The 25,566-nt window shown below is 41.5% G+C and overlaps 1 protein-coding gene across 2 annotated transcripts in view; it reads left to right on the forward strand.

Annotated features, from left to right (window-relative positions):
* The first annotated feature begins 4,198 nt into the window (after window positions 1–4,198).
* Window positions 4,199–25,566, forward strand: part of LOC122564524 (catenin beta-1) — a 37,371-nt gene continuing 16,003 nt past the window's right edge. Inside the window, exon 1 of one of the 2 annotated variants that reach the window (XM_043719562.2) lies at window positions 4,199–4,289. The gene's annotated coding sequence lies outside the window, so the exon portion shown is untranslated. The remainder of the gene's footprint in view (window positions 4,290–25,566) is intronic. The other variant, XM_043719561.2, reaches the window with a different exon arrangement.

Here is a 25,566-nt window from a genome sequence, read left to right on the forward strand (position 1 = left end):
GATGACAGTTTCCTTCTCTAAAGGACATTAGTGAACCAGATGGGTTTTTCCAACAATTGACAATGGCTTCTTGCTCATCATTAGACTCTGGATTCCATCTGGCATGAAGGAATTTGAATGCAGATCCCAAAACGTTGCCTGGGTGTCTGGATTAATTCCCTCCCCCATTATATATTTATAAAACACCTCTCAAGCAGTGGAACGCCTTAACATATTTTGCAGGAGCAATACAGGAATAAGATTTAACAGCAAGTCACGCAAATCCCAAGAAAATAAGAAATAGGAGTGGGAGTATGCAATTCAGCGGATTGAACCTATACCACCATTCAATAAGATCACGGCTCATTTGATTGCAGGCTTAGGCAAGATGACAAAAAGATTGTCAAAGAAGTAGGATTTTGAGGAGCATCTTGAAGAAGAGAAAAAGAGGAAGAGAGATAAAGGTTTTAGGAAGGAATTCCAGATCTTTGTAGTTGAAGGCACAGCTACCCATGGGTGAATCATTTAAATTTGAAATTCTCAAGAGGCCAGGACACCAATGAAATCTGTACCATAAGACACTAACACATAATATCCAGTGAGCAGGCTGCAATCAAAAGAATTAAATTCATGTTTATGTGTAGAAAATATCAAATACTAGTTTTAAAGAAGCACCCTGCCTTGAATATTACTTGTGTGGAGTTGCAGGCCTTAATAATGCTTCCATTGGGCAAACGTCGATTCTCCTGTTCCCTGGATGCTGCCTGACCTGCTGCGCTTCTCCAGCAACACATTTTCAGCAGTATCACATAGATCAAAGTAATTCCATCTGAAATGAAGTACCAGAGAGCTAGTTATATTGTGCAGGTATCAACCACATTCTAATGCCTGGAAAGAAGGTGGTATTGGAAACAGCCAGCAAACAGATATTGAGAACATGCAAAGATAGGTATGAAAGAACATGGGGCAGATAAAGGGGAAAGGGGTCATAAAAACAAGGATACAATAATAAGACATGTGCCACAGGATTCCAGAATGTCATCCTTATCAGACTTTGTATCGCAATCCCATACACTCCCACTGATGAAGGAACAGCACTCCAAAAGCTTGTGCTTTCATATAGACCTGTTGGACTATAACCTGATGTCGTGTGATTTCTACCTTGGTCCATCCCAGTCCAACACCGGCACCTCCACATCATCCCACTGGCGAGCTGTGTTTGATTGGTGTCATGCCTCAGATATTTATTGTTACTACCTCTGTCTTTGTCCCATATGCTCTTCAAGTTCAAGATGTTGTGGGGGGCACAGGATCAGGTGGTCACTCCCATAAAGTCATGTCTAAGTTGAATTACTGCAACATAAACTGCAGCTGACCATTCAGTCAGTTGCTGCACAATGACACTCAAATGTGATGGGAGACTGTTAGATGATTCTGTAGTTACCTAGGGAATGATTAATTATCAAAGTATACAGTTAAATTTGATATGTAAAAAAAAGCTGAGAATACATTTTAATATTGGTCAGCCATTTTTTGAAATTTGTTCAACAACTCATGGGGGAGCCTTTGGTTAGGTCAGCATATGGCCACATTCCTAGTTGTCATGAAAAAGGTGTTAGTGTGTTGCCTTCATGAGCTGTTGCTCTCCTTGGGGTGTAGGAATATGAACAAACGAACGAGGAAGAAGAGTAGGGCGGGTGGCCCTTTGAGCTTGCTACCCTATTCAATAAGATCATGGCTGATCTGATTTTAAGCTCAACTCTACATTCCGACATATCCACCTGATAATTTTTGATCCTCCTAGTATTCAAGAATCTATCTACCTCTGCTTTAAAAATATATAAACATTCTGCATCCTCTGTCTTTTGAGGATGGAAATTCTAAAGACTCATATCTCTCTGGGAGAATTCTTTTCCACATTTCTGATTTAAATGGGTGACCCCTTATTTTTAAACTATATCTCCTCATTCTAGATTCTCTCACAAGAGATTCACAAGACATCCACCTGCTCAAATCCACTCAACAGGATTTCATGTAGTTCAGTGAAGTCCCTCTGACTCTTTTAAAATCTTGAGGATACCAGCCTAGCATTTCCTCCTAAGGCTATCTGCTCAATCCAGGTATTAGTCTCGAAAACATTCTCTGAATAGCTTTCAATGCATTAACATCCACCTATAAGTGCTGACCAGTACTGTATACCATAATCCAGATGCAATCTCACTTAAGTCCTCTGTAATTGAAGCATAACCTCCCTCATCTTGCATTAAACTTCCCTTGCAATGAAACATACCATTCTATTTGCTTTCCTGATCACTTGCTGTACCTGTGCACTAACCCTCTGTGATTCATGCACAAGGCACCACTCTCTGCATCTCAGTGCTCTGCAGCCTCTCACCAGTTAGATAATTTGCTTTTATTTTGCTCTTACTGCCAAAATGGGTAATTTCCTATTTTCCCACATTATTACTCTATGCCAGTTCTTTGCCGACTCACTTAACCTATCCATATCGCTTTGTAGGATCACCATAGTACATACAACACAACCATGACACAATTTTGACTGCTTTATTGATTGACAGCCATGTGGACTTATTTTTCTTCAGCAACCGGTATATGTTCAAAAGTTTCGATTAGTGTGGTGCTGGAAAAGCACAGCAGGTCAGGCAGCATCCGAGAAGCAGGAAATTCGACGTTTCGGGCAAAAGCCCTTCATCAGAAATAGGAATTTTGTTTTTATCCATGTTCAAAAGTTTGCTTAATTTGTTTTTAAACTCTTAAAATTAACTTCTTAATACTTTGACCATTACTTTAACTCAGCCCTTTTTTCTTTCACTGAATTAATACATCTTAACTGCATTTCCAAAATAGTTTGTGAATTTAAATAAATAAAATTTTGTTTGGAGAAGCTTCCTGTGTACAAATTGGCTGTGACTCTTCCACAACGGAATTTATTTCAAAAGTATTCATTGGCTGTGAAATTTTTGATGTCTTGAGCGTAAAAGCCTCTCCTTCTGAACGTAAAAATATAATTACATATTATATGTCACATTTTTCGCTAATAATGCGCAGGATGCCATCTTCGCCAAAGCGATTACAAATCAGAGTTTAAATACAACATATGGGCTCCCATTTCATGGATTGTGTGGTAACTTTAACGTTTACGAATAAATGCTGCAGTACCAAAAGCAATAGGTCAGAATTGCTTTAGCTTTGTTTTCGTTAGGTTGAGCCAAGAAGTTTCATGTGGAAAGTTCAGGGTAGTAGAAATTTAATTTTGTAAATAAAAGATCACATTGTTCTAGTCTTTTTTTAAAATCAGTTTTGCTTCCCGGAATCCAACCAGGCTGTAAACTAAGTATTTTTGCACACTGGAACTCTTTTTCCTCTAATGCTGCCGCATTTTTCCTTTGTGTGGGATGCCCAGCAGCGAACTTTGTACATCTCTACTTCCGTCAATTGAAGTGACTTCTGGGTGAGTTCATTGCTTTTTGAAAGGCAGAACTTATACATTTAACAACCACGAAACTGTCAAGTTCACTCTCCTCCCCGAAAAAAAATGGTGCGGGTTTCATTTTATCCTCATGCATCGTCTTTTGTGTTTGCAAAGTCTTTGAAGTTGAGTGTTTCGAAAGTTTAAAACTTAATTGCAAAGAATGCAAGTTTGTTGGGAAAGGGGAGGGGTTGCAAGAGAAAACAATGTTTGCAATTTATTTTTTCAGTGCAGAAACTTATGTGAAATTCGCGAACGAAGTCCAAATAAATGAAAGGATGTTATGCATATGGTTTATAGTCTCACACGAGCTTCAGTTGCAAACTTGTTCCGCTGAGCTGCTACTTGCAGCCTGTGTGATTCTAGCGCTCCCTGACCACAAGGTGTTGTGGCCACAGTGCCTAGACAGTATCCCTCCGCAGACTCCGGGCCTGGGCAAAGGGGCAGTAGAAAAGAGGTAGGGGTGTGGATTGGGGAAAATAGAATCTATCAGCGAACAAGAAACAGATCAACATAACCCAACTCGAGACTGTGCTATAAAATAATAATTTTTAAAGAGGTTTATGCATGGTCTGTGCATGATAAAGTCTGAAGAAAGGTTAATTTGTCGTTAGTTATGTTCCGAACACCCCCATTTCCTTCTTCCTTCTGCCAGGTGTGGGTTGGAAAGTTACGCACTACGTTCCGCAGGCGGAGGGGCACTCGCCGTGTCGCTGCCTCTTTATAAGGAGGCATTGCTGCCGGTCGCCATTTTGGTCGGAGTCGCTGGCGGCGGCGGCGGTTGGAGAACGGGAGACGGAGCAGGAGTGAGTAAGAGAAAGTGAGTGAGTATGAGAAGGGGAAAGAGCCGCTGTCAGAGCCTCTCGGAGTGGTGGAGGGTGTTGAGAGAAAAGGCTATTTTAAAATATGTAAAAGTAGTCAAGAGTTCGCCTCCGCCCTCAGGATCACTGTGGGAGCCGGGCTGGCTGCTGGTTTCCCCACTTTGGAGGTGCCCGTCCTTCAGCGTCGGTGGGTGAGGGAGAGCCCGGTCTCCTCCGGCCCATCCCTCACTGGGGGTGGGGGGGCGGGGAGGGGGTGGTTGCTGTCGGGGTGGGTGGGTGGGTGTGCGGGGGAGTGGCCAGCTCCTCCCGCTTTCAGAATTAAAAAAGATCAAAAAGTCGATTAACTCTCCGAACAACGTGGCATCGGGGGAGGGGCGGGTGTTTATTACCGGGTGAAAAGGGATCGGAGTTTACACCGGGGGGGGGGTGGGGAGTTTACACTGAGTATGGGAGACGAGTGGGCGGGACATTACCCTGAGGGGGGGGGGAGAAGGTGGGGGAGATCACCCGGGGTGGGGGGGAAGGAAGAGAGAAGAGAGCAGCAGAGGGTGGGGGAGATCAGCAGAGGGTGGGGGAGATCACCCCGAGGAGGGGGAAGAGAGCAGCAGAGGGTGAGGGGGTTTACCCTGGGGGGGGAGAAAGAGAGCAGCAGAGTGTGAGGGGGTTTACCCTGGGGGGGGGGGGGGGGAGAGCAGCAGAGTGTGAGGGGGTTTACCCTGGGGGGGGGGGAGAGCAGCAGAGTGTGAGGGGGTTTACCCTGGGGGGGGGAGAAGAGAGCAGCAGAGGGTGAGGGGGTTTACCCTGAGGGCTGGGGGAGAGAGGGTGGGGGGGAGAGGGTGGGGGGGGGAGAGGGGAGGAGAGGGTGGGGGGGGGAGAGGGTGGGGGGGGGAGAGGGTGGGGGGGGAGAGGGTGGGGGGGGAGAGGGGAGGAGAGGGTGGGGGGGGGGGAGGGGAGGAGAGGGTGGGGGGGGGGGTGGGGGGGGAGAGGGGAGGAGAGGGTGGGGGGGGGAGAGGAGGAGAGGGTGGGGGGGGGAGAGGAGGAGTGGGTGGGGGAGTTTACCCTGAGGTTGGGGGAAGAGACAGTCAGGAGTATGGGGGTGGAGGGGAGAGACAGGAGTGGGGAGTTTACCCTGGGGTGGGGAAGACAGGAACAGGCAGTTTACTCTGGGTTGGGGGGTGAGACAGGAGTGGGGTGCTGGGCTGGTGGGGGAAATCAAGAGGATGGGGACTTTACCCCAAATGGGCCAGTGAGAGGAGAGGATGAAAAGTTTATCTAGGGATAAGTTTATCTGAGATGACCTCAGAGGGATGGCAGAGTTGACCAGAGATGGGCAGCGGCAGTTACCTTGAGAGGGGGGACAAGAGAGGAGGGGATGTTTTCCTTGAGAGATGGTTGATAGGAAACAATAGAGAAGGTAACCGTGGTGGTGGGGGGTGGGGAGGAATGAAAATGGGGTTGTTCACCCCAAAGGGGTTTAGAGAGGAGTGAGTATTTACCCTGGGGGTGATTGTACCTGTTGCTGTCCGAGGGGGTTGGACTGGATAGGGGGCCATTCTTTACCCTGAGGGTGGTGGAACCAATGTTGTTTTAATCCCAAGGCAGGTGTGCGAAGATGGGTTTCTACCTGGCGGAGCTGATGTTCCTTCTTGGGGGAGGACAGGAGGGTATATATACTGAAGGCCTGCTGCTCTGATCTGTGCAGGGGCGATGGGAGGATGTTTAGCTTTGGATTTAGAGCTCAAGGGGCCATTGTTTTCCTGGCCTTACGGGTCCTTGGGTATTCATTTGGCTACAAGACTGAGGCATGTACTTGTGTTGCAAACATTGAAGAGTTAGCTTTTTATCCCAAGTTATAAGAGTGCATGTGTAGGCTACAGGAGTGTGGGAAGGTGAATGCCTTAACTGGATGAAACCATAAAGTGGGTTTATATTGAGGTGATTTTGTTTTCTGAATTGGCAGCATGCAGCTTGATCCCCAAATTTTAGGTATATGTGAATATGCTCGTGTCATTGATAAATTGTCTGGAATCTCGAGCAGTACTTGTTGAAAAATCGATGAAATGGGGCAAAACATGCTCATTAACAAATGAGTAGGCAAGTTATGCAGCAGTCTAGGATTTGCATTTTAAGGTAATTTCACTGATAAATGCTTTGGGTCATAGGCAAACAGATCTGTTTTTGTACTAGTATATAAATTTTGAGCACTGGCTTAACCTTTTAACGGGAAAGGAGCATCCAACGTAATACAAATTTAATGCAAGAAAAGGACAAGTTTAAAGTATCTGTTTTGTTTCTTCCAGAATAATTCTTTCTAGTAATATGGGGTTTTCTTGTTGCCTCAGGTTTCATGTGAGGATGCCTTTTGCTGAGTAAATAGAAGTTTAATGTGACCACGATTGCAACAATTGTGGTTGTTTTCAGGTTTTACTATCTAGTCCCTTCCTTACATTCTGCTTTTATGGATATTGATTTACATATGGTCTGTTTTGTTCCTGCATTTTATGCTTGTGTAAATCTCAAATGTTAGCATTGATAGTTACAATCTATTATTCAGTGTAGTTGGTTCCTGAATGTATGGTTTGCAAGTTTGTTTTCCTTACAACTCACTGGTTAGAGTTGCAAATGGAAATTAGGTGTGTGTAGAAGCAGGAATCTTGTGACTGTTGATACACTTCAAATGTGAAGTTGAGGCACTTCCATTTTGAATGGGAGGAGAAGTATAATGTGCAGTATTGGACAATTTCATTGTTTTTAACCTAGAAAAAAATGTGAACTGGTTTGGACCAACTGTATTTTCATGTGTGGCAGTGACCAGATGTTTTTAGCACACTATAATATGGCCAGTGTATTAAAAGTAGATGCAATCACAAAATTCAATTCCTGAAATCCACTTATGGTATCTCATAATAGAAACAAAATTTCCTATAGTCAAAGATCTGTGGTCATGATTTAAGGTTTGTACTACAGTGTATGCTTGCACTTGAAGACATTGGCTAAACTTAAAAGCTGTTCTATTTGAGTTCCTACACTGGTATTTCTTTATAGTTTTAATGTATTTTGGTGTCTCATTGGCTTTGGTAACTTTAGCTGTTTTACTTGAGCCTATTATAAGCATGAGAATTCATTTAATAGATTATTGGTGTCCACTGTTATTTTTGCATTCCAAAGTAGAAGAATCATTAAGTTAGATAAATGTTGCACTCCAGTGACAGATTTTGGTTATCTCTATCTGGTTATGAAGTTGAGATAGCTGTTGAAAATGAGTTGTTTTTTGACCAATTTGTGTTCTCATAGTTTCACCTGAAGCAATGATGCATGAATTTTATCTGTACATTTTTGAAAGTTGCATTTTATTGCAGGTGTTTTTGTTTGTACTAAAAAGTGTAGCAGAAGGGAATTTAAGGATGTTAAGTTAGCGTTTGTATTCCGATTATCCCTCTATCTCTCCTTCCCTGAACACTGTGGCTCCAGTTGGACTGTGCTTCGATGGCTGCTGGCCACCAATCGTCACAGTACTGTACTGGATAACTCTATAATTGTAAACAATAGGGGGAGCAGAGAAGGATTTGTCAGTTGCGCTAACCCCTCCCTGTGCATATGCAAAGCAAGCTGGAGTCCTCGACTGCCCTTTTTTTGCTTCCTTAATGAATTCTGCTGTGTAGCTTACATGGTATCCTGTTCACTGTGGCCTTGTACTACATTTGTTGTTTATTTTCTACGAATGAGTGTTTATTATATAACATCTGTATTCAGAAAATATTTCTGTTCTAAATATTAGAATTTAAAAAAATTTGTTGACTTCGTTTTGCACATGCTTTGTACTGGAGTTTAACATGTTTAGTAGATTCTCTCTAGCGTACAAAGTTTGAAGTAGCTCCGTTAATGCAGAAAATATGTTTACTGGAGTTCAGTTAGTGATTAACAATGCCTGCTGTTTTTTTTTTAAGAAAGTCAGGTCACCTTTTTTAAGTCTCGGGCAGCTGTGACAAATGACTTTGGGGAATGGTGTTTAAGGCTGGAAGGGAGTTGAGAAAAAAGTCTTGTGTGTTTGCATGTACTACTTTATTTCTGCACCTCGCCAGAATATTTCAAATTGTTCATGCAAATAATTCATTTTTACTTTTAAGATTCTGGCCTAATGTGAAGTAAACCAGACCCCTGTGGATTTATTTAACCAGAATAAAGAAAGCCACACTTGATAATCGGTTCAGTCAACCTGTTCCTGTTTAAATGCTCAGAATGAAATATTATAAACTGGATTTGAAGTTGGGAATTATTGAATGTATCAGTTGTTCAGACAAAAGACTTCAGTGTTGCAACAGGAAGAGTAACATTTTTTTATAAAAATGCTGTCCTTTGTTTTAGCATTTTTCCCATCATCCTTTTGCTAGTTTCAATGGTTGAGTTAGGTGATGGATTTCAAGTCAATATTTGTTCAATTGAACATTCTTATAGCTTGTACTTGGTCCGTGCTGACTGTATACACTGTTTGCCTATATAAAGAACAAAGCACCTGTTTGTGGTATAAGCAAAGATGAAGATGCTGAAAATAGATAACAGAATATGTTGGAACTCTCATCAAGTTAGCAAGCATTTGTGGGGAGAATAGATGTGTTGATGCTTCACCTTTTGGATTGTTTATTTTTCAGAACTCTTGCCCCTAAGCTTAAAACATAAGCCTGTACATTTGCTGAGTATCTGCGTCTTGTTACAGCCCCTTTCATTTCATGAAGTTTGAAATGCTTTGCAGCCAGAAATTTTTTGAATGAGGCAATATAATTGTGGGAAAATGCACAATTATTTGAATTTGACCTTAACTGCAACAGCATAAACGACCAATGTTTGTCAGATATTTTGAGGGGGTTTTAAAGCAGGCTTCTGTTTTCAGACAATGGAATATAAACTGTTTATAGATTAATTGTAAGTTGGCTGTTCTATATAAATGCATTCTGGTTCCCTTTATAATGGGAAGGGAGCTTGTTTGCCTGTGCCAGCAATGTAAATATGGCACATAGCTGCTTAAAGTATGGAAGCTATGTGGAATGTTTTGACGTGAATCTGGATTATTAGGCTGGGAATTGGTGCAGCCAGTCTTGCAGCAGCTGAAAAACTCAGAGCAACCTTTTGGCCAAGACAAGGCAGTCATTCTCAGTGAGCATACCTAAAACATTAGCCCATTTCCTAGTTGGAAGCTGATGAACCAGTATTTCTAGCACTTAAGTTTATTTTCTTTACGTGTACACTGATATTTGATGTGTATGTTGGTCTAATTGGAGTAGTTTTCAGGAGTATTTGGTGTAAACAGTGGATTAATGTTTTGCTCATCTCTGGGGAAACTATTCAGGGAGGATGGGCCTTGTGGTGTAAAGTTGCCCTTTTGCAGTGTTCCCCATTGTCTTCCATCAATTGATCAAGCAATTGCAAGACTAATTTAAATCCTTTTGTGCACTTCCCCATTAATTGGGACAGTGCCATCATAACATTAGAATGTAGCCCAATTTTTTTTGCAGGTAGTTTGATTTGATTTGATTTTCATTAATTTCAGAAAGATAAGACTTTGGCACTGGTGATCTGCATTTTGTACCCCCAGCTGCCTTACAGTAGAGCTTTTAATAAATTTCAAATTTGTTCATGACTGGCTTTCATAGTTCCATTTAATAATGGTTCCCTGCTTTGAAATCTGTAAAAATCTGCAAAATTTGTCTTTGTACAATGTCTACATTATTTTGAAGAATTTTTAAAAACTTGTGCCAATACCAGCAAAGGATTGTCTGTAAAGTTGTGGTTGTAGAAATGCATTCAGTATGGCATATTGGAAAGAATGTGGTTAGGATAAGGTGTGTGGAGACTACTGGTCCTTTGAAGTTTATCAAATGAATTCCATGTGTGTCAAGGAGTAGTCACAACTAGCTTTAGAAAATGGTGCAAATAGTTGATATTTAAACTTTTTTATTTTAGTAGTTCGTTGTAATTTTTATACAGGGCCTGGAAATTCAAAATTAAAAGCTTGAAGCTGCTCTAAAGACTCTGGAATGCATTAAAACAGGGTGTTGGTTCCTGTTAAGCTAGTATGAGGCATTGGTGAGAGAGACACCGCTGGTTGACAGTCACTGGAAAGTTCTATATATTACACCTATTAACTATAAATATCTAAAACCAGATGCTGAAATGTGGGCGCTTCTTGGATACTTTTAACTGATGTGATTTATTAGTGATTTGGCACAAGGCTGTCGTTCGGCCCATTGTGTCAGTGCTAGCTGTATTGAATGTTGGTTGGATGTGTCAATAAATATAACTCTGCCTCTACTTGTATGCCATTCTTCCTGCACCAGGGGTCGGGTGAGGGATCTGCTCTGGATGTGCAAGCTTTTGTTTGGTTCTAAAACATCAAGGGTTACAACATTTATTGCCAATGCCCACAGTTCTTAGTTTTGATTTTAGAATTTAAACACCAGTGAGTCAAGTGAACTGAAAATAGCTCTTTGCAAATTTACTAGTTTGAAATAAATCAAACAACGCAATAAGATTGTAAGCATGCAAATAGTACCATAAAGGAAAAAATGAAACAGTAGATTGGACAAGTTGGACCGAAGGGTCTCTTTCCATGATAGATGACTCTGTGGTTGTAGGCATGATGAGTATCCATATTTTGGTTTGTTTTGCCATTTTAAGTATGTCTGTTCTGAAAGGAACATGGTAATATTGGGCTCACTTCATTGAAACCTGCGAAACCATGTTGTGTAGTTACTTGGGAATCCATTTCCACATTATGTAGCATGACAGTGAGTACGCTAATTTTTGGTGAGTGATTGTTATAGTGTCTCAATGTGTACTTGAGGTCAGGAATGTTGCCACTGGGATTGCAGCATCCTTATGCTTAAGGAAATTCGGTGCTATTGTGCATGTCCAGGTTAGTTCTGATCTGTCAGATGCACAGTAAAGATTCTGAAACATTCAGAATGGGTTTCCTGTTGGGCACAAGTTTTCTATTTCCTGATAGCTATGGCTGCACCTGAACATCAGCAAATGACAGAATGTTTCTGTATTTTGGCCCACATTTACATGTTTACGTCTTTGAGATTGCTCAAGGAGGAGTCCTAGCATCTTGCAACAGGAATTATCATCCAGGCCAGTAACTAACCTAGGAATCCACATCAGGCTTCAGGCCCACCAATGCCACCGCATCACAATACATTCCAGGAGTTCTGCTTGGACCATCATTGCCACTACTGTAGTCCAGGAGTACCGCCAGGCCAGCCATGCTGCCACTGATGCAACTGTTGCTCATGTCAACCTGCTTGGCAGCTGTAGCCCAACATCCTGATTCTGACACTATCTGAAAATGCTGCCTTTCCTGACTGCAGAAGCTGACCTGTCTCTGCCATCTTCAAACGGTGCTGCTGCAGCCTTGAGTCCTTCACTGGTGAGCCCACCAATGTTGACATCCCCATGCTCTGGTGTCATCTCTCACTACTGAAGCCACACTTGCTGCTATTATGAGCTCTAAGGGCTTGCTGACACTCGCCACCACTGCACATGCTCACGATGCTGGGCTCACTCTCACCCTGCGAAAGACAGCAAAACGGCTTTTTAAAGGACATCTAAAAGTTCTCCTCCCAGCCATTCACTGTCCTGACTTGGAAATATGTTACTTTTCCTTCACTGTTGCTGAATCAAAATCCTGGAATCCCCAATGACTATGGATCTCCCGACATCAAATAGACTGCAGTGGTTTGAGATGGCAGCTCATAGTTGAAAGTTTACAAAGAGATCAAATACAGCACCAAAGCTGTGAAAAGTGAACTATTGGGGCACTTGACCTAAGATATGCTCATGGAGAGTTGAGATGACCTGAATTTATGGGGAGATCTGAAGCTGGGGAGCCGAGCATTTGAAATCTTGGCTACCAGTGATGGAGTAATTAAATCTGGGAGGGGCAAGAGGCCAGGTTTGTAGGGTTAATGTGGTTGAGAGACAAAATACTCATTATGGCCTCATGCTTTTTGTGTTGATTTGATAATAGATCTGCGTTGCTGATGGTTCTGTCAAAAAATTTATATCCGCAGTGGAATTGTGACCAGAAGGGCCAAGCTTTGATTCCTTGTCTGGTGAGCTAGGGGGCATCAACCAGTAGCCCTCTCCCAGGCGAGTGGAAAAATTGGCCCACCTTTCCTAGTCACGTTAGTTAGAATTTCCTTTGGCTTTGTTGAGTGGTGACAGAATTATTCCTGTAAGTTGTACAACCTGTATGCTGTCTGGGTTGATGTGAAAAGAACAGCAAATTGCTAGGAGGCTAGAATGTTCAAAGAATTTCCTGTATGAATAAATGCCTTCACGAATGGAAGGAAATTGTTTGGAAGTAAGATGTTTTCTGAGTATTAATCTTGAAGACTGTCTTGCATTGAAGAAAATACCTTCTTAAAGTAGAATGTCATAATGGCATTTGAGTGTGACATAACAAGTGATTTAAGAATCTTGGGTGCAGTGTCAGTAATTCATCCATAAAGCTGAATGCTGTAGTTGTAACCATAATTAATTTGAAGTATGAAAAGGAACAAATAAGCTTGAAGAAAAGGTTGTTTAGTTTAAATTCTGCACAACGATCCAGGCTTCTTTATAATGTTGGTAAATCCTTTTGCAAGTCTGTATGTTGAGTATGTTGTTTTGACCTTAATTTGTTGGTCTGTCTGTGCCATTCCAATTTCTGAGCCAATATACAGCTTGTTAGTGTGACCGTTTGTGGGTTTATTCAAACTTGACTTTGTGCAGATCTGTCTGTTTGACGTAGTCTTTTATGTACTGATTTAAAACTAGTATTTATCTAGCATAAACATGGACTCGGTGTTACCAACTTGTAGACAGCTCTACATTGTGCAGTGACCTTGCAAGGTAAAAGGTTTTAGAAACAAGGTTGTGTATTCTAAGTAATTAAGCAAGCCATTCTTTAAAAATCAATGTTAATTCTAAATGTTGCATTCACTTTGAGAACAGAATGATATTTTAAAGAAATTCTTTCATCTGAAGTAAGTGGGTCATTCTTATGCATAGAAAGCCAAAGATTTTGCAGATTGCTATTATAGCTGAATGCTTCAGCTTTTAAAGAAAAACAGCCCGATTCAGGGTGTCTTTCATTTCTCCCCATAGCAGTATACTAGAATGATCAATAATTAAAATTTGAATTTAATTTGTAGGCCTTGATTTAAATGCATTTATTGCATGTTTTGTTGCATGGAATTATATAGAATTTAAGATGAGCTAATGGTTTATTATGGTGTGTCTCTGATATTGGAATTCTTGATTACAGATGTGAGTAACTGTCTTTATATTCATTGAATCTTGAGGTTTTAAAAAAAAAACTTCCCGTTTCAGTTCTTTGCTCCAATAATACTGGTAGCTTGTTTCCTTGGCTGATTCTTTTCACACATTGGTTTGTGTTAATAGTGATATATTTTTGCCTGCTTTTTTAAACAATGTCTGTTTGTCTGCCTTTTCAGTGGTCTACTCTTAGCTGACCTAGCATCCTTATCTGACTATTGGATAAGGGAGAATATTGCTCTACTCCACTATCCCTCCACCCAAACCCACATTGGTCACTGACTAACAGCCTTACCAGCTAGGGATTGCATGGTAGGAAAGTCAAAGTGACAAAGGCATATATCAAATTGCTTGGCTAGTACAATCAGCATTTTATATTCTACCTACCATTTTGTTTTTTAATTAGTCTTTTTAAGTAGATAATAGAAAATATTTTGGATAACAGACCCAATGTTTCTGTAATGCAATTTTCAGTTTTCTGGTGATTGATGTTTGCAGCACAGTTGTAGAAGGTAGCTGTGATTAAGTTTGAAAGTCCAAGTTTATTCCCTAAATCTGCCTCAATTTTGATCTCAAAGTCTTTCTGTAGCCTTATTGATCGGAGATCTAAAATGCATATTAATGTCCAGCTGTACTTGGTACGATTAAATGTATTGACCTCTGCTTAGCCTGTTTATAAGAGTTTTGTTTTTGTGGCTTTTGCTTTAGATAATGCATTCATTTTAAGTCCTTTAGAATGGAAAAGTTTTCCAATGACCTCAAGTGAAATTAAGTTGGTACTTTTTCCATTGAGTTCATCTTGAGGTCACTTGGGGCCCTAGTTGGGCTTGCTTTGGCATGACTGAGCTGTTAGCATAGTAATGTGATTCAGATTAATTACAGTAGAATAATTGGTCTTCTGTAACCTGATTGGACTGCACAGCACTTTTTGACATGGTTTTGGAGTATTGGCTTATGCCAGAATGAATTTTAGCTGATGTATGGCCTCTGCTAGTCTGGGTTTTCATTTTATTGCGAGATAGACATTTTGACTGAGTGCAAGTCTGGAGATATATTCGTGAAGTGTGTGCAACAAACATCTTGTCAATGTGTATGTTGCACTCTTCTACAACAGCTTGGGCTTTCAAACTTCTCATCTGATAATACCTTGAATTTGTTTCCTGATTTTTCCATTATAAAGTGTATTAATTCTCCATACGAACTGGTACTGGCTGCCTGATTCTTTCAGGAAGATGAGTGGACGTGTAACCCAGGAGCTCTTGTTTTCTCCCTCTCTTCCTGAGGAAGATGACTAATCTGGGCCAGAGACTATTCTGCCTGCAGCTCTTTTTATGTCATTTCCTTTTGTTTGTCTATGCAATGAATTACCAAATTTCAGAGCTCTCTTGATTTTCTTCTGAGTGTAGGCATGTTTGCAGTACTTCCTTGGCAAAGTTAATTCAGTACTGTGGTGATTTGTTTGCTAATAGTGAAGTTTCAAAGTATAAGAGCAATGTTTAACATTCTGAAGAAAGGCATAATTTTAGCTGGGAGTTTATATTGGAAGTTGTAAGCTTTTCATCTTTTTGAAATAAATCTAATACATAAACCCCACTCTTCAGTACAAGTATGACAATAGCTAAGGCCTCCTGAATAGGCAGTGATATTGAATGGGTGACTAACATTTGTTGTAGAATGAGTGACGAGATTTTGAAATTAAATCTGTAAATGGTGTTGTGTAGAGTGACTCATATGGGTGTGGAAGAATTTTATGCCGCATAGCTCGAAACTGTTCAAAGTGAAACCAGATAAAGTTTCATTGATTGCAGAATCCAAATCTGACCATTCCTTTACTTAAAAGGAAATCCAGGGCAACAGTGAGTAAGGCCTGTTGACTACAGCAGAGGTGGTACAATAATAGCTACAGTATCCTGGTGTTCTTGTGATGAGGTAATTGTGATTTCTAATCAATATACTGGATCTTGGTGACATCTGAGAATGTAGTGTCAGTTTTGCCATGTATACTGATACCACCCACCTATCCCTCAACATCGCCACACAACTCTTGGATATCTGTAAATTAGTAAATTGCATGCTTAGCAACCAGAGCCAGATGAGCAGAAATTTCCCCCCAACTAAACCGTGGGAAGGTCAAAGGTATTTTTCTTAGTTCCTTGTATTAATTCTGTTCCTTTCTACTATTATTATCTTTATTTCTGGCAAATATGAAGCTGAACCATTGTAACATTGGTCTTATACCTGACCTCTAAGAGCTTCTGACTAGGCATTCATGCCATCACTATGACTACTTGTTTCCACTTCTAGCATTGCCTCATTCTGTTTACTACTTGACTCTCCTGTTGAAACCTATAGCTGTTTTTCTCCTGCAGTCATGACTATTCCAGTTAACTCCTGGCTGTCTCTCATTCATAAAACTTGATCTTCAAAACTCTACCTGTGTCCATTAATCCTGGTTTTCCTGGATTGGCTCCTGGTTGACCAATACCTTAATCCTGCTTTGAAATCCCACCAAGGCTTCAATGTTTACCTCCTTGCGTTACTTTAGTTTCAATTGCTGCACCATTTATAAGACAAGCCTTTAGCTGCTAAGGACTTCAGCTTTGAGATTCTGACACTAAGCATTTTTGCCTGCCCGACCCCCGCCCTTTCCTGCATCGAATTGCTCCTTAAAAGTTACTTTCTCAACTTTGCTTTTGTTTATCTGCCCTCATCTGTGCTAAATTATTTTATAACATTCTAAAGCTAGGGATATTTATGTAAAATGGTGCTGTATAAATGGAAATCATTGTAATCTAGAGACAATGATTAACAATTACAAATACAAGTGCAAATACAATGACATTATTCTTGAGGAACTCTACCTGATATTCATCATTTTTAAATTTTAATGATTATTGTAACTTGGTGTTTATCTTTAGGAAGCCAGTTGTATTCTGGCAGTTTTGGGAAGAGATACTGAGGAAAGGAAGGAACTGCATTGTCAAGATTTGTTAAGGTGAAGTAGGCTGCTTCATGGTGTCTATGAAGAATCATTTAGAATGTAAAGTGCAATTAAATCTCTAACCAAGTGTTGTAAAATGTTAAATGAAAATGTATAATTTCTGGCTTATCATTACTTCCTGGAGAATGACGTTAGCTGATCTTGGGCTGGCAATTGGAACACGACAGTTGAGCTCTCTCTTTGGTATTGGGAGGACTGAAATTAACAAATGGATGAGAACATGGATTTTGGGAGAGTAGAGGTTTGGGCTTGGCTGTTTGATTTTCTGTCATTTGAAAGGCTGCCAGCATTTGTCTTAGACTTGTAAAAATGGTTGCTTCTGTAAGGTATCAGTTCTAAACACCTGTGAAACTACCCCAGCATAAATCAGAAAAGAAATCCAGATAGAACCAGTCCTCTGCAATGAAAGCAAAATACTCAGGAGGTCTAGTAGCAAATGTGGTGAAGAACAAAAGGTTTTTCAGATTAATTACCTATTGTCCAGCTTGAGGTCATGGACCTCGTGTGTTAACTCTTCCTGTTCCGGAGATGCTGTCAGTGAGTTTAAATTTATTGTTTTTTTTATTTCCAGTTTTCATAAATCTGACAATTCATAGATTTTGAGGAATCCTGCTGATGAGATGTCGATATTAAGATTTGTTCACATCTGTTGTCTGAGGGCATTTGTGTTTGACGACTATGTTTGAGAATTTGAAGAATTAATTAGTTTTATTGGTTCCTTTTGATTCAGTCACTACCTACTTAATTTGAAGTGATCGCCTGTCACTTTTTGATGGTTTGCCCTGGTTGATTACTTAATGCTGGGCGCAATGCTTGTACATGGCTTTAGTCTGCTACTGTGCATCAGTATTATTGGGCTCTTACACCTCAACTAATCTTTCTTCCTGTGGTCTGTGGTAGGAAATCTTGTGTGTCTGTATTGCATCCTGTCTTGGTGATCTAAACCAGTTGTGTGGTTGAAATTGAGAGTTCAGTCAGTGCTTTGTAGGAACTGAAAGTATAAGTTACTTAATTGTAATGATTTTTGCTTTGGAGGTGAGATGTTTGACTGAGTTCCTGAGACTTAAATAACAGACAAATTTAAAGTTGGTTCTGAGCTGAAACAACTGTAGGGAACTGTAGTTTGTCATCCTCAATCCTTGTGGATATCTCTCATTCTTTTCCTCCACCTTTTTCTTTAAGTCATTGCTGTTATGTCAGAGTCCTTGTGATCAGTTGTTCTTTCAGTCTTTTAACTTGTGTCCTGTGTTTAGTCACCTCGACTTCAGTTATGTTCGATTTCTTTTTGGTTTATCCGTCCTTGATGTCACCCTATAGCTTCCATTGTCCTTGTCTATTGCCACTGGGAAATCTTCTTCAACTCTCTTACCCATTTATAAGTTTTCCTAGCTCCATTATCTTTGCCCAACTTGTCAGGCAACAAGACTTTTGTGCCCAAGAACTGCAGAATTGGATTGTAATTGTATTTAGTATCTACAGTGTATTCTGGTGAATACTCCCTTCCAATTTACCTCTCTCTAGTTAGCCAAAATCTCTGACCAGCTCCAAGCTGCTCAATTTTTGACGTGACCTGATCTTGTCAGTTTGCAATATCTGTCAATCACCCAAGCCCAGGAGACTTTTGGTCTGCTGATTCCTCGTTCACCTTGCCCTTAGTCTTGCCAAAATTATTGATAGATTCTGCTCTCTTTTAAACCTATTGCCAACTTTCTTCAAAGCTTGGCTTTATTCTGGTTCCAGTCTCTAATTTGTTTTTGTCCAACAGTCTTTACAGCATGAGTGTCACCTCCATTTCCTTTCCACATCTTTTCGGTCTGTTTTGAAGTGTCCACGTATACTCTTTCCAATTATTTTCTAATACTGCAAAGGCTGAACCTATTTTTTAATGTTTGAAAGAGTTGCATACCTAATTTACATTTTCCACTCTGGCTATTTTAATAGTTCAACGTACAGCTGAATTCCCCAGTATTAATACCACGTTACCTGACGTGCCCCAGCAGCCATTAATGTCTTGGTCATATCTCGCAGGCCCTATATAACACTTCAAATCTGCATTGGTCAAAGCTGGCCTCCTAATGTCTGATGAAGGATCGGTGCTCCAAAAGCTAAGTGCTTCCAAATAAACCTTTTGGACTATAACCTGGTGTTGTGACTTTTAACTTTGTACACCCCAGTTCAACACCGGCATCCCCAAATCTTGTATGCCTTGGCATTGCACATACATAGTCTGTTCTGCTATAATGTGGTTGTTCAATGCAAATTGGATTGATTGCGATTGAAGAACTTAAACCATTATTTGTAGAATGGGAACTTTGTTTACCTGTATTGGCTATAACATGATTTCAGCCCCGTTTGTTTAAATGGTGTGGCTATTGTGTGATTTTCTTAAAATGGAGATCGCATAAGAACGGAACAGTGGTGTTACAATTAGAGCCGACTGTACCTATATTTCTAAAATGTTGATGGTTTATGCCCGTTCCATCCTTCTAGGCAGTGAGTTCCAGATTCCCACTTGCTCGTAAACCCCTCTGCAAGCTCTTCAGTGCAATCACATTCCCCCTATATTGTAGATTCCAGAACTGCATGCAGTGCACTAGCTGTGGTCCAACCAATGTTTTGTACAGTTCCACCATAACCTTGCTTCTGAACTGTCTTGGCTAATGGACGTAAGTATCCCATGTGTCCTGGTAACTACTTTATCTACTTGTCCTGATACTTTAAGGCGATGTGGGCATCAGCACCAAGGTCCCTCTGTTCCTTCATGCTCCCTGGTGCTCTACTGTCCATGAATTCCCTTGCTTTGTTTGTCCTGCCCACGTTCAGTCTATTTGACCAATCCATCTATATTGCCCTATAATCAAAGGATGTCCTCCATGTTATTTGCCAAACCACCAATTTTTGTATTGTTTATGATCTTATTTTCAAGTGTATCATTATTTCTGCCACAGGGGGTCCAGCACTAATCCCTGCAGAACCCTACTGGACACAGGTGTCCCTGTTATTAAAAACACCCCTTGACCATTACCTGCTTCCTGCCACTCAACAAATTCTGGATCCAATTAGCTAAATTTCCTTGAATCCCATGTGCTCTTAGCGTTGGTGTCAGTCTCTCTGCGGCCCCTTACCGCATCTGCACCTTTGTCTCTGCCGCATCTGCTCCCAGGAGGTCCAGTTCCAAAAACGTACAACCCAGATGGCCTCCTTCTTCACGGACCGCAATTTCCCCCCCCGATGTGGTCGACGATGCCCTCCACCGCATCTCTTCCACTTCCCGCTCCTCTGCCATTGAGCCCCACCCCTCCAACCACCACCAGGACAGAACCCCACTGGTCCTCACCTACCACCCCACCAACCTCCATGTAGAGCGTATCATCCGCTGTCATTTCCGCCACCTCCAAACGAACCCCACCACCAAGGATATATTTCCCTCCCCTCCCCTATCAGCATTCCGTAAAGACCATTCCCTCCGTGACTCCCTCGTCAGATCCACACCCCCCCCCCCCCCCCACCAACCCAACCTCCACTCCCAGCACCTTCCCCTGCAACCGCAGGAGGTGCAAGACTTGCGCCCTCACCTCCCTCCAAAGCCCCAAAGGAAACTTCCATATCCGCCAAAAATTCACCTGCACCTCCACACACGTTTCAGAGAACACCTCTGGGACACCCGGACCAACCAACCCAACCACCCTGTGGCTCAACACTTCAACTCCCCCTCCCACTCCACCAAGGATATGCAGGTCCTTGGACTCCTCCATCGTCAGACCACAACAACACGACGGTTGGAGGAAGAGCGTCTCATCTTCCGCCTAGGAACCCTCCAACCACAAGGGTTGAACTCGGATTTCACCAGTTTCCTCATTTCCCCCCCCCCCCCACCTTGTCTCAGTCAAATCCATCGAACTCAGCACCGTCTTCCTAACCTGCAATCTTCTTCCTGACCTCTCCGCCCCCACCCCAGTCTGACCTATCACCCTCACCTTGACCTCTTTCCACCTATCGCATTTCCAACGCCCCTCCCCCAAGTCCCTCCTCCCTACCTTTTATCTTAGCCAGCTGGACACACTTTCCTCATTCCTGAAGAAGGCCTTATGCCCGAAACGTCGATTCTCCTGTTCCCTGGATGCTGCCTGACCTGCGCTGTTCCAGCAACACATTTTCAGCACCTTATTAAAAGCCTTGCTGAAGTCAAATAATTAAATACATTCCCATCATACATCTACGTACGTGGCTACCTCTTTGAAAAATTCAATCCAGTTGATCAGACATAACATCCCTGAACAAAACCAAGCTGACTGTTGATTAATCAATGCCCTTTCAAGTGCAGATTTAGTCTGTTCCTCAGACTTGCTTTCAGTTGTTTTCCTTAGAGGTTAGATTGACTAAGTTGCAGTTTCCTGGTTTATCCCTTGCTCCCTCCTTGAATAACAGGACCACATTGACTGTCCTCCAAACCTTTGGCACCTCTCCTGTGACCATGGAGGAATTGAAAGTTATTGCCAGCAGCCTTGCTATTTCCTTCCTTGGCTCATTCAGTAGCCTGGGATACATTTCATCTAGTTGTGGAGATTTTTCTTTCACTCAGCTTCCTCTCTGACTCTTAATTTCTTTTAAGTATATCTGTCTTCCTCCCTGATTTCCGTACCCATACTGTTCATCTCACTCGTGAAGACTGACCCAATTCATTTAGAACCCTATTTCCACCCATTGGCTCCAGTGACAAATTACCATTGTGATCCTTAATGGGCCCTACTCCATCCCTCATTACCCTTGTACCCTTGCTGTACTTTAGTACTGTGCCTTGTCTCATCAGTCACAGTAATTTGTAATTATACACAACAGCATCTTTAATGTAACTAGGTGTTTGAGATGCTTGAGAAACATGATAAAATAAAATGGCACTGCTGCAGAGGGAGATATAGAGACCTGTTTTAAGGACTGCCTTCAAGAAGGAATGTGCAAGAGAAGAGAGGTGAAGAACTTTAGGGAAGAAATTTCAGATGAGTGTTTCACTGGTTGGATGGTAATGTTATGGGAGTAGAAATGAGCAATGGCATTATGTAATTGAAAGTTAATTTGGGTCACCTGGCAAAGGTTGTAAATATCCTCTGCGCCCCCCCCCCCGTCTGATGTGCACTGCTCCCCTGAAGATTGTTTTCCTCCTTTTCTCTACACTTTCTCTCATCCCCAAAACCCACATCACCATCACTGCCCAAATTTGAATACAAGTTTCTCAAATGTAATGCATCCTATCTTTAAAGGTTCATCTTTAGTAAGACGTTCTGATCTTGATCCCTATCTTTGCCGCCTATTCTCAGACACAGAGCCGGAGGTTCTTTGAACAAAATCTTGTAGTTTTCTATTATTGACATGGTTGAGAATATTGGTAATTCTGGCTAATATGGAAATTTGCTTAATAGATTTGGAAGAGCCTGGGTTTGTTTTTGCAATTGACTAACGTTGAGAATTTTCATTGCATTTGGGTACCATAACTGACCTGGTACTATTATTACAGGGCGCCATATTTATGGGAGTGGTGATGAATTTTTGTTCCTTTTGTGTGGTCATCAGAAAGTCCATTATACCTCACTGTAATGCTACCGTACTCAGGTCAGTCAACTTTGCATAATTCCAGGAGTTTCCAATTTTGTGGGTGATTCTATAATGTGCTTCTCCAACTTGGATTGTAAGAGAGTGAACTTGGAGCTTATATAGCTAATAGTAGTGAGACACTAAAATGCATGGTGTTGACTGTCTTCGCACAGGTGTAACAAAGTACAAGTGCATTCAAGAGGTGGCACGATAGAACACTTGGGATGAATGGGATGAAAATTTGTGGGGAGAAAGTAGGATTAGGCTATTGAATTGGATGGTGAGCCATGATCGTGATGAACGGTGGAGAAGGCTCAAAGGACCAAATGGCCTCCTGCCCCTATCTTATGTTTCTATGTTTAAAAGGTGAAGTTTTGAAATAGTGGGCATTTTGGTGTCTCAATTTGCAAATACTGTTCCCCTCCAGTTCGTTGAGGTCATAGTTAGAGATGTGCAGTATGGAAACAGACCCTTCGCTCCAACTTGTCCATGCTGACCAGATATCCTAACTTAATTTAGTCCCATTTGCCAGCATTTGGGCCATATCCCTCTAAACCCTTCCTATTCATATACCTATCCAGATGCCTTTTAAATTTTGTAATTGTAGCAGCCTGCACCACTTCCTTTGACAGCTCGTTCCATATATGCACCACCCTTTGTGTGAAAACTTTGTCGCATATGTCTCTTTTAAATATTTCCCCTCACCCTAAACCTATGCCCTCTAGTTCTGGACTCCCCCGACCGAGGCAAAAGACCTTGTCTACTTATTCTATCCATGCCCTTCATGATTTATAAACCTCTGAGGTCACCCTTCAGCCTCTGATGCTTCAGGGATGATAGCCACAGTCTATTCTGTCTCTCTGTTTCAAACCTCCAACCCTGGCAACATCCTTTTAAATATTTTCTGAACCTTTTCAAGTTTCATAACATCCTTCCTATAGAAGGGAGACCAGAATTGCACGCAGTATTCCAAAAGTGGCCTCACCAATGTCTTGTACAGCTGCAACATGACCTCTCAATTCCTATACTCAATGCTCAGACCAATAAAGGCCTCGGAGGTCTCATTGTTTGTAGTTTTTTTTAAAACAGTGCCCAGTTGATGTGAATGAGATTGATGTCAGGCTGTGGCTCTGTATGAGTTAAAATGTGTGAAATGAAGGGCCTGCAAGACATCCTTTTTAATCACTACTTAATGTGATCCTTTGTCCTGCTCCGAGTCAGACAGCAGCAAGTGCCACGGCTAATGAATATTTGCATTCATTTCCTATTGAGTTTTTGTTGTGTTTTAACTCCTGCCCCATCTGATGTGCCCTGGCTTGCTAAGTACTCATTTGTTTTGTGCAAAAAGCAGAGTGGCAGAATAAGTTAACGCACTTGCCTTAAACTTGTGGTTGCTTCCTGAATGTGTACAGCTAATTATAAGAGTATGGAAATGATCCAGTGAAAACACAAACTGGGAGCAATTCCCAGCAGGATTATAAGCCACCTTTTGCTGTCTTGCCTGCACTCAGGTGGCTGTAGAGTAGATGTGTTCACATGCCTTCAGTATGGTGCAAAGGATGCACCTTCATAGATACCAGCAATGCAAATTTGTTCTCAGTTTTCTTTTTATGTTAATTTCCTCTGCAGTTAAAAGCCCAAATAAAAGGAAAATGCCGTGTTTCACATTTCCAACATCCACAAAATACTGGAGAAAATCTGGATAGGCAGCACTTGTGAAGAAGGGATTATGGAACATTGTGACATGTTCAAACTGAAATAGGTTGGGAAGTTATTTTAATTCTCTTGACAGGTAGAGAAGCAGCAGGGACAAATACAATGTGGAGGGTAAAGGGCAAAAGACATAGGGATAGTTAATTGTGTTGAGAGAGAAGATATATAAAATGTTCTATACTGAGAGCAAAGTAAGCAAGACACAAAAGACAAGGGTATTGGGAGGTACTGGGGTGGTGTGTAGGAATGTAAGCAAAATGGAGAACAAACATCATGCTGTCAGACGTTGAAGATGTGGAATTCGATATTGAGTCCTAGGGATTGTAAAGTGCCAGTGTGGAAAGTGAGGTCTTGTTCCTTGAATGCATGCATTGTTGGAATATTGCAGCAGGCACAGTATAGGAGAGCAGGAAGGTTTATTGAAATGACAAACAACTGCATGGTCAGAGAATTCTGCAAAGTAATAGTGGGGGTGGGGTGTGATTCATTGGGCAAGTAAAAAGATGTTATGTCAGGCCTTCCAGTGGAAGGTGGCACATCAGAAAGAAGTGACGAAGATGGAGAATCTGGGAGAGTGGAATGGAATCCTTGGAGGAAAGTAAAGTGAGAGGAAGTAATCAAGGTAATTGGGAGTCAGGCTTGTAATATTGGTGGAAAGAAATGCTCAAAAATGGAAACGATTGAGTTAAGCTAGGAAACAGCTAGCTAGACCAGGTGAACATGAGAGAAGGTTGGAAAATGAAGCAAAATTGCTTAATATTTTTGTTTTTGAATGAGAGCAGTCAGCAGTGCTGATGACATATTGGAGAAAAAGTTGAGATCCTCAGTTTGGCTAGAATAAGAATGTTCATGTGAACTGTTACATTTTAGTAAGGCAAATCAGGGCAGGACATATGCATTTAATTGTAAGACCCAAGGGAATGTAGCTCAATAAGCTGCATGTTCATAGTTCCTTCAAGGTGGAGTCCCAGGTAGATAGAATAGTGAAGATGATGTTTGTTATGCTTGTATTTATTGGTTAGTGCATTGAGTATAGGAGTTGGGATGTTATGTTGTGACTACAGGACATTGGTGAGGCCATTGTTTGAATACTGCATTCAGTTCTGGACTCCCTGGTGTCAGAAAGATGATAAAGATTTATGAGGATGTTGCTGGGGTTGGAAAGGTTCTCCAATAAGGAGAGACTGAATAGACTGGGACTATCCTTCCTGGAACATCGGAGGCTGAGGGAGAACCTTATAGTGGTTTATAAAATCAAAGGGCGTGTAGGGGAGTCCAAAACTAGAGGGCATAGGCTTATGGTGAGAGAGGAAAGATATCAAAGAGACCTAGGGGGCAACTTTTTCTTGGAGTGTGGTGCGTATATGGACTGAGCTGTCAGAGGAAGTGGTGGTGGCCGGTACAATTACGACATTTAAAAGGCATCTGGATGGGAACATGAATGGGAAGGGTTTAAAAAAAGATGCAGGGTGGTATAGAAGTTTTTTTTTCAGAAGAAAGCAAGATACTGCAAATGCAGGATATTGGATATAAAGACAATGGGGAGAAGCTTAGCAAGCAATCTGCGGAGAGAGGTACACCTAACATTTGAACTGAAAAATGTGTTGCTGGAAAAGCGCAGCAGGTCAGGCAGCATCAAAGGAGCAGGGGAATCGACG

Source organism: Chiloscyllium plagiosum, unplaced genomic scaffold, assembly GCF_037043375.1.
Source record: "Chiloscyllium plagiosum isolate Xiang-an unplaced genomic scaffold, Cpla_swu_hap1 HiC_scaffold_34, whole genome shotgun sequence".
Classification (NCBI taxonomy): domain Eukaryota; kingdom Metazoa; phylum Chordata; class Chondrichthyes; order Orectolobiformes; family Hemiscylliidae; genus Chiloscyllium; species Chiloscyllium plagiosum.